The sequence below is a fragment of the Pseudophryne corroboree genome, chromosome 5 (genome assembly GCF_028390025.1).
Source record: "Pseudophryne corroboree isolate aPseCor3 chromosome 5, aPseCor3.hap2, whole genome shotgun sequence".
In the NCBI taxonomy this organism is placed as follows: Eukaryota; Metazoa; Chordata; class Amphibia; order Anura; family Myobatrachidae; genus Pseudophryne; species Pseudophryne corroboree.
Window position 1 is genome coordinate 519,355,532 of NC_086448.1, and position 10,064 is coordinate 519,365,595.

The window sequence follows — 10,064 nt, forward strand, 5'->3', positions numbered from 1 at the left end:
CCAGATGGGCACTTTTCTTTTCCAGGTTCAACTTTAAACTCCAGTTCTGTCCGGGCTCTCAGAATCGCAAGGCCGATGCCCTTTCCCGCTCATGGGAGCAAGAAAATGAGTCAGAGTCTTCAGACAAGCATCCTATTATAAATCCGTTGGCATTCTCCACGGTAGGGATGGACTCTACGCCCCCATCAGGGAAAAGTTTTGTGAAGCCGATGCTAAGGAAGAAGCTCATGCATTGGGCCCATGCTTCCCATTTTGCCGGACATACAGGTATCCAAAAAACCCTGGAGTTTATCTCTAGGTCCTATTGGTGGCCAACTCTGAAAAAGGACGTCTTGGAGTTTATTGCATCTTGCCCAAAGTGTGCCCAACATAAAGTATCCCGCCAGTCGCCTGCGGGGCAACTGGTTCCACTATCCATTCCCCGTCGACCATGGACCCACTTGTCGATGGATTTCATTACAGACTTACCCATGTGCAACAAGTTCAATACCATCTGGGTGGTAGTTGACCGGTTCACCAAGATGGCACACTTCATTCCTCTCACCGGTCTTCCGTCAGCTTCCAAGTTGGCTCAAGTATTCATACAAGAGATCTTCCGACTCCACGGTCTTCCTGAAGAAATTATCTCAGATCGAGGAGTTCAATTCACAGCCAAATTCTGGCGAAGTTTATGTCAAGTCCTCCAAGTCAAGCTAAAGTTTTCCACGGCTTACCATCCTCAGACCAATGGTCAAACCGAGAGGGTGAATCAGGACTTGGAGGCCTTCCTCCGCATCTATGTGTCCTCCTCTCAAGATGACTGGGTTCAATTACTTCCCTGGGCCGAGTTCTGTCATAACAACCAGTATCATTCTTCATCTGCTTCAACACCATTCTTCACTAACTTTGGATTCCACCCTAAAGTCCCTGAGTTCCAACCGCTTCCAGCAACTTCTGTTCCCGCAGTGGATATCACCTTGCATCAGTTTGCCAATATCTGGAAGAGCGTACGATCAGCTCTGCTCAAGGCATCGTTCAGGTACAAGAAGTTTGCGGATAAGAAGCGTCGAGCAGTTCCTGCTCTCAAGGTGGGTGATCGGGTATGGTTATCCACGAAGAATTTGAGGTTAAGAGTTCCCAGTATGAAGTTTGCACCTCGCTATATCGGTCCTTTCAAGATTGAACAAGTCATCAATCCTGTTGCTTACAGACTCCAGTTGCCTCCCTTCTTAAAAATACCCAGGACATTCCATGTTTCCCTGTTGAAACCGCTGATCTTGAATCGGTTTCATTCCTCACTTCCTCCAACTCCGAAAGTCCAAACTCAACGAGGCGTTGAGTATGAAGTGGCCAAGATCCTGGACTCACGTCACCGTTACGGTCAACTACAGTATCTTATTGACTGGAAGGGTTACGGCCCTGAGGAACGTTCATGGACCAATGCTTCTGATGTCCATGCTCCTGCCTTGGTCCGGAGATTCCATTCCAAGTTTCCTCAAAAGCCAAAGAAGTGTCCTGGGGCCACTCCTAAAGGGGGGGGTGCTGTCACGATCCGGGTATCTGGACGCCATTTCTTACCCATCAGATGCCTCCTAAGGCTGGCTCAGCGCTCCAGGACCGGATCCCATCTGTTATCCTAATGTTCACATTCCTGCATCCTCTCCTGTCTCTCTGAGACGCTGTCACAGTAACGCCTTATTACATCTGGTATGGCGTCTCCCGCGGCCTCCGCCGCCGTCCCTGAGCTTCTGCATGCAGAGTGTCAGAGTGGCGATTACGTCAGCCGCGGCCTCCGCTGTGTCCGCGTGGTTGGATGTGCACTTGTCAGCCTGGCGTCTCCTGTCTCCAGTGGCCGGCGCCGCCATTACTGTTTTCATTACCACATGGATTACAAACCAAACTTCCCTCCAAGTGTCTGCATGGGCGCAGCCATCTTGGATTCTGTCAGCTGATCATTTCCTCCAATCTGTTGTCAGTATTGTTAATCTGCATAATTGCCTTGCCAATCCCTTCCTTGCTGCAGGTATAAGTACACTGTGCCTGAGCAAGGAAGGCGTCAGTGCTTTGGTTGTCAAACCTAGTTCCTGTTTGTCTCTCTCCTGTGATTGTCTTCCAGGTTCCAGCTCCTGTCTCAAGACTTCCACCATAGAGACCCGCACCAGCATTCCACCTGCGGTGTAGCCTGACTCTCCAATCCATTGTGGATTCATCTGTTTCCAGCTACAACATTACCTGCTTCCAGCTCAGCTTCCAGCAGAGTACAGCTTCCCTTAAAGGGCCGGTGTCCTTTCTACACTTTACCACTCTCCACCGGTATTATTATTTCTCCGCTCTCAAGTTCTACATTTCAGTTCATATTTCATCGCTCCCAAGTTCATTTATTATTTAACTGGTTCCAGCCAGTATCCACTCCGTGCTAACAACAGTCTGGTTCCAGCCAGTATCCACAGCAGCTGTTTTATCTTCAGCAACCCAGCTTTTCCTGGAACACCAGCTGGCACAATCCTGGGTTATCTCCATTGCTACAGTCGGGCCTGGTAAGGACTTTCCATCTAGAAGATCATAAGAACTATCTCACACTACCAGTGCCCTGTGGCTCCTGCCATCCTGTAGTACCCAGGCACTGTATTTATTCTTTGCTGACTTTTACGTTTTCTTTTACTGCTGCTGTGTTGCGGAGTTGTCATAATAAACATCATTGACTTTTATCCAAGTTGTCGTGGTCACGCCTTCGGGCAGTTATTATTCATGTTACTTACATGTCCAGGGGTCTGATACAACCTCCCAGGTTCCGGTACATCTCAGCCCCTACAACTGAGGCTGCCTCCCGTCAGCTCAGGCCCTCAGTTGTGACAGTAAGCACTGACCTAATGAATCCAGCCGGAGACCAGGATCAAGCGGCCAGGCCGATGCAAGAACTGGCAGCCCGACTAGAACATCAGGAGGCTGCACAGGGCCACATCATCCGCTGTCTCCAGGATCTCTCTATTCGGCTGGATGGGATTCAGACAACTCTCCGTGGATCAGGCGCGTCTGGTGCATCAACCACAGTGACTCCAGCTATAACCCCACCCACCTTACCCATTTCTGCTCCACGTCTTCATCTTCCAACGCCAGCAAAATTTGACGGATCTCCAAGATTCTGCAGGGGATTTCTCAACCAGTGTGAGATTCAGTTTGAGCTACAACCTGGCAATTTTCCCAGTGACCGTACAAAAATTGCCTACATTATTTCTCTTCTCAGTGGCTCAGCCCTTGATTGGGCATCACCGTTATGGGAGAGGTCCGACACCCTGCTATCTTCCTACACTGCCTTCGTGTCAACATTCAGGCGCATCTTCGACGAGCCAGGCCGGGTAACCTCAGCTTCATCCGAGATTCTCCGTTTACGCCAGGGGTCACGTACTGTAGGACAATATCTGATACAGTTCCAGATCCTGGCATCCGAACTGGCATGGAACGACGAGGCCCTGTATGCTGCATTCTGGCATGGCTTATCTGAGCGTATTAAAGATGAGTTAGCTACCAGAGACTTACCTTCTAAGTTAGATGAGCTAATCTCACTCTGCACGAAAGTTGATTTACGTTTCAGAGAGAGAGCAACTGAGCGTGGAAGATCATCTGCTCCAAAATCTTCTGCTCCTCCTCCTCGTCAACTGTCAGCATCTAAAGATGAGCCCATGCAACTTGGCCGTTCCCGTTTAACTCCTGCTGAGCGCCGAAGACGTCTCTCCGAGTTTCTCTGTCTCTATTGTGCAGCTCCGTCTCACACCATTAATGCCTGTCCCAAACGTCCGGGAAACTCCAAATCCTAGCTCGCCAAGGAGAGGGCCGGCTAGGAGTAATGATCTCCTCTCCATCTCCTCAAGATTGTAATCTCCCAGTCTCGCTTCAAGTTGCTCAACGTTATCGGAACGTCATTGCCCTCCTTGATTCCGGAGCAGCTGGGAACTTTATTACCGAAGCCTATGTTAAACGGTGGTCCCTACCCACCGAGAGACTTCCTTCGTCCATTTCTTTAACTGCCGTGGATGGCAGCAAAATTTTTGATGCAGTTATTTCTTTAAGGACTCTACCAGTTCGTCTGAGAGTGGGAGTTCTTCATTCCGAACTTATTTCTTTTTTAGTGATTCCAAGAGCCACACATCCTGTGGTCCTGGGCCTTCCATGGCTCCGTCTTCACAATCCTACAATTGATTGGACAACTACGCAAATCCTGGCATGGGGTTCCTCCTGTGCTGAGACATGTTTGTTTAAAGTATTGCCTGTCTGTTCTTCCTCCCCCAGGTCGTCTGATGTTCCACCTCCTCCATATCAAGATTTCACGGATGTGTTCAGTAAAGCTTCTGCTGATATCCTTCCTCCTCATAGAGAATGGGACTGTCCGATTGATCTCGTTCCAGGGAAGGTTCCACCTCGAGGCCGAACTTATCCGTTGTCTCTGCCTGAGACGCATTCTATGGAGGAATATATTAAAGAGAACCTAGCAAAGGGGTTCATTCGACCTTCTTCTTCTCCAGCCGGCGCAGGCTTCTTTTTTGTAAAAAAGAAAGATGGTGGTCTGCGGCCGTGCATCGACTACAGAGGTTTGAACGACATTACCATCAAGAACCGTTATCCTTTACCCCTGATTACTGAGCTCTTTGACAGAGTTAGCGGAGCTACCATCTTTACAAAGCTGGACTTGCGAGGTGCATACAATCTCATCCGGATCCGTGAGGGTGACGAGTGGAAGACCGCCTTTAACACCCGTGACGGACATTATGAGTACCTCGTCATGCCCTTCGGATTGAGCAATGCTCCAGCTGTCTTCCAGCATTTTGTCAATGAGATCTTCAGAGACATTCTATACCGTCATGTCGTGGTCTATCTAGACGATATCCTCATTTTTGCCAACGATTTAGAGGAACATCGTTTTTGGGTTAAAGAGGTTCTGTCCCGTCTCCGTGTCAATCATCTCTATTGCAAATTAGAAAAATGCGTCTTTGAAGTCAAGTCCATTCCGTTTCTAGGGTACATTGTGTCCGGTTCCGGACTAGAGATGGATCCTGAGAAACTACAAGCAATCCAAAATTGGCCGGTACCCTTAACCCTCAAAGGGGTCCAGAGGTTCTTAGGGTTCGCCAACTATTACCGAAAGTTTATACGAGACTTTTCCACCATTGTGGCGCCTATTACTGCTTTCACTAAGAAGGGTGCTAACCCGTCCAAGTGGTCTGAAGAAGCCATGCAAGCTTTTCATCTTTTAAAACAAAGGTTCATCTCTGCGCCTGTTCTGAAACAGCCTGACATCGACTCTCCTTTCATCTTAGAGGTGGATGCCTCGGGTATGGTTATCCACGAAGAATTTGAGGTTAAGAGTTCCCAGTATGAAGTTTGCACCTCGCTATATCGGTCCTTTCAAGATTGAACAAGTCATCAATCCTGTTGCTTACAGACTCCAGTTGCCTCCCTTCTTAAAAATACCCAGGACATTCCATGTTTCCCTGTTGAAACCGCTGATCTTGAATCGGTTTCATTCCTCACTTCCTCCAACTCCGAAAGTCCAAACTCAACGAGGCGTTGAGTATGAAGTGGCCAAGATCCTGGACTCACGTCACCGTTACGGTCAACTACAGTATCTTATTGACTGGAAGGGTTACGGCCCTGAGGAACGTTCATGGACCAATGCTTCTGATGTCCATGCTCCTGCCTTGGTCCGGAGATTCCATTCCAAGTTTCCTCAAAAGCCAAAGAAGTGTCCTGGGGCCACTCCTAAAGGGGGGGGTGCTGTCACGATCCGGGTATCTGGACGCCATTTCTTACCCATCAGATGCCTCCTAAGGCTGGCTCAGCGCTCCAGGACCGGATCCCATCTGTTATCCTAATGTTCACATTCCTGCATCCTCTCCTGTCTCTCTGAGACGCTGTCACAGTAACGCCTTATTACATCTGGTATGGCGTCTCCCGCGGCCTCCGCCGCCGTCCCTGAGCTTCTGCATGCAGAGTGTCAGAGTGGCGATTACGTCAGCCGCGGCCTCCGCTGTGTCCGCGTGGTTGGATGTGCACTTGTCAGCCTGGCGTCTCCTGTCTCCAGTGGCCGGCGCCGCCATTACTGTTTTCATTACCACATGGATTACAAACCAAACTTCCCTCCAAGTGTCTGCATGGGCGCAGCCATCTTGGATTCTGTCAGCTGATCATTTCCTCCAATCTGTTGTCAGTATTGTTAATCTGCATAATTGCCTAGCCAATCCCTTCCTTGCTGCAGGTATAAGTACACTGTGCCTGAGCAAGGAAGGCGTCAGTGCTTTGGTTGTCAAACCTAGTTCCTGTTTGTCTCTCTCCTGTGATTGTCTTCCAGGTTCCAGCTCCTGTCTCAAGACTTCCACCATAGAGACCCGCACCAGCATTCCACCTGCGGTGTAGCCTGACTCTCCAATCCATTGTGGATTCATCTGTTTCCAGCTACAACATTACCTGCTTCCAGCTCAGCTTCCAGCAGAGTACAGCTTCCCTTAAAGGGCCGGTGTCCTTTCTACACTTTACCACTCTCCACCGGTATTATTATTTCTCCGCTCTCAAGTTCTACATTTCAGTTCATATTTCATCGCTCCCAAGTTCATTTATTATTTAACTGGTTCCAGCCAGTATCCACTCCGTGCTAACAACAGTCTGGTTCCAGCCAGTATCCACAGCAGCTGTTTTATCTTCAGCAACCCAGCTTTTCCTGGAACACCAGCTGGCACAATCCTGGGTTATCTCCATTGCTACAGTCGGGCCTGGTAAGGACTTTCCATCTAGAAGATCATAAGAACTATCTCACACTACCAGTGCCCTGTGGCTCCTGCCATCCTGTAGTACCCAGGCACTGTATTTATTCTTTGCTGACTTTTACGTTTTCTTTTACTGCTGCTGTGTTGCGGAGTTGTCATAATAAACATCATTGACTTTTATCCAAGTTGTCGTGGTCACGCCTTCGGGCAGTTATTATTCATGTTACTTACATGTCCAGGGGTCTGATACAACCTCCCAGGTTCCGGTACATCTCAGCCCCTACAACTGAGGCTGCCTCCCGTCAGCTCAGGCCCTCAGTTGTGACACTCAGGAGGAACCGGGTGTTTGCCCGCTGCGGTTGATGCAGGAATATGTATGGTTGAGGCCTCCGGGGGGCGACCAGTTGCTGGTGCATGCGCAGGTTGACCCTCTGACAAAGTTTCAATTTGCTTCTGTGTTCAAAAAATGTTTGGCGGCGTTGGGCTTGCAGGGGGCGGACTTCGGTACCCATTCCTTTCGGATTGGGGCGGCTACCCATGCAGCGGCTACAGGTTCATCCCCTGTGGCTATTCGGGAGCTGGGCCGTTGGAAGTCGGCCTCCTATAGGTCCTATGTCCGTTTAGATAAGTTATAGGTGCGCCTGTTGCGCTAACCCAAAAACGTGTTTACGCGTCGGTTTTTGAACGCTTATCGTTCAGGAATCGAGGGTGTGAAGTGAATTTTTAAAATTTTTCCTCCGAGGGGGCCTAATTTCAATTGGCTGTTCTATCAAGGTCCACGGGAGGTTTTTTGAGTTTTCTCCTTCACTTGGGTTTTTTGCTCGTTACATTGTACTGTATGTATGTATCATGGCCCTCATTCCGAGTTGATCGGTCGCAAGGCGAATTTAGCAGAGTTACACACGCTAAGCCTACGCCTACTGGGAGTGAATCTTAGCTTCTTAAAATTGCGACCGATGTATTCGCAATATTGCGATTACTAACTACTTAGCAGTTTCAGAGTAGCTCCAGACTTACTCTGCCTGTGCGATCATTTCAGTGCTTGTCGTTCCTGGTTGACGTCACAAACACACCCAGCGTTCGCCCAGGCACTCCCACCGTTTCTCCGGCCACTCCTGCGTTTTTTCCGGAAACGGTAGCGTTTTCAGCCACACGCCCCTGAAACGCCGTGTTTCCGCCCAGTAACACCCATTTCCTGTCAATCACATTACGATCGCCGGAGCGAAGAAAAAGCCGTGAGTAAAAATACTTTCTTCATAGTAAAGTTACTTGGCGCAGTCGCAGTGCGAACATTGCGCATGCGTACTAAGCGGATTTTCACTGCGATGCGATGAAAAATACCGAGCGAACAACTCGGAATGAGGGCCCATGTTCACAATTCTGATGTTAGGATGTTTTCTTTTGCAGCTATCGACAATTTTGGGGAGCATGTATGGCTGGTAGGCCATTCATATATTTTCTGGGCGGCTAGGCATCCCATGGCGCTTAGGGCAGCTGATGTTTTTGGGTCCAGGCAATTGCGGTGGTTAGGTGTGCGAGGTATGTTGTGGGGGGATTTGTTACGACTCCTTTTTTCGCGGGAGCGCCGCTGGGGTCGCCCTCGTTGTATCATACTTCATTTAGGTGGTAATGATCTAGGTCGAGTTAAGGGCATAGATTTGATCTTGTCGGTTAAGGCGGATTTGGTGGCGATCCGTTGCCACTGGCCAGGAGTCTGCATTGTTTGGTCGGAAATGGTGCCACGTTTCCACTGGCGTGGTGCGGTGCGTTTCTCGGCACTGGAGAAGGCACGCAAGAAGGTGAATTCAGCAGTGTATCTGTTTGTCAGGGCCATAGGCGGAGTGGCGATCAGGCATCCTCTACTTGTGCTAAGGAATAGGCAGTTTTACAAGGAGGATGGGGTTCATCTTTCTCCGGAAGGAGTGCAGATTTTCTTGGAGGATATTTTTGGGCTGTTTCGTTAGGGCTATTAGTTGTTCTTAGTTGGTTATTGTTGCTTTGCGGATGGCGGTGGCGGTTTTGTAAACCTTGGTGGCGGGAAGTCGCTACCAACCAGCTGTCACATAGGCATAAGTGGTCATTGTGGGGCTCCCTCTTTAGAAGGACGGCAGGTGTGTCCTTTTCTTGCGGTTGGACATTTAGACGTTCCCCTGCGGGAACCGAACGTTTGCCAGAGAAAGAGGGGTAAGGCCAGCACAATGCGGGTTATGCGGGAAGGAGGTGGGGTATGTGTACTCCCCTCCTTGGTTTGGTGGTTGTCATCTAGGTGACTGGTGCTGGTGTTGGGTAGCGACTTTCTGTTGCCATCCTCCAAGCTAAATTTAAATTCAAGTCAATATTCTGAATCAATTCTAATTCGATTACAATTATAGTTTAAAGAGTTGGTCAGCGATCAATAAACATCGTCTGACCTTTAACTCCAGCTACCGTGTCCGTGTCTTTATTTCAGTGTGTGGTGTTGTTACTTTAGTGATAAGCTAGCTTAAAGAAAAGGTTTATGTAATCACAATAAAGTTATGAGCGCCTTAGATAAGCTGAAGGCTGCATAAGCCTGAGGCCATATAAGAGCTCAAATTTTTGTGATTGGTTGTTAATGACTAGGCAGTTGCTAGGCAGATCAGTTTTCCCTGTGGTTTGTTCTATTGGTTTAGAACGTTGTACATCAAGTTTAATAGGTGGGACTTAGGTTGGTATATAGGGTAGGGCCATTTTCCTCAGACTTCCTCTTGCCATCATTATATGCCCGCCCGCCCGGATTTCATCTAGGGTTTTGTTCATGCAGTTGGCTATTGAAAGCCAGATTGGCGGGAAGTCGCTACCAACCAGCTGTCACATAGGCATAAGTGGTCATTGTGGGGCTCCCTCTTTAGAAGGACGGCAGGTGTGTCCTTTTCTTGCGGTTGGACATTTAGACGTTCCCCTGCGGGAACCGAACGTTTGCCAGAGAAAGAGGGGTAAGGCCAGCACAATGCGGGTTATGCGGGAAGGAGGTGGGGTATGTGTACTCCCCTCCTTGGTTTGGTGGTTGTCATCTAGGTGACTGGTGCTGGTGTTGGGTAGCGACTTTCTGTTGCCATCCTCCAAGCTAAATTTAAATTCAAGTCAATATTCTGAATCAATTCTAATTCGATTACAATTATAGTTTAAAGAGTTGGTCAGCGATCAATAAACATCGTCTGACCTTTAACTCCAGCTACCGTGTCCGTGTCTTTATTTCAGTGTGTGGTGTTGTTACTTTAGTGATAAGCTAGCTTAAAGAAAAGGTTTATGTAATCACAATAAAGTTATGAGCGCCTTATGATATACTGTATATATGTTATTTTGTATGCA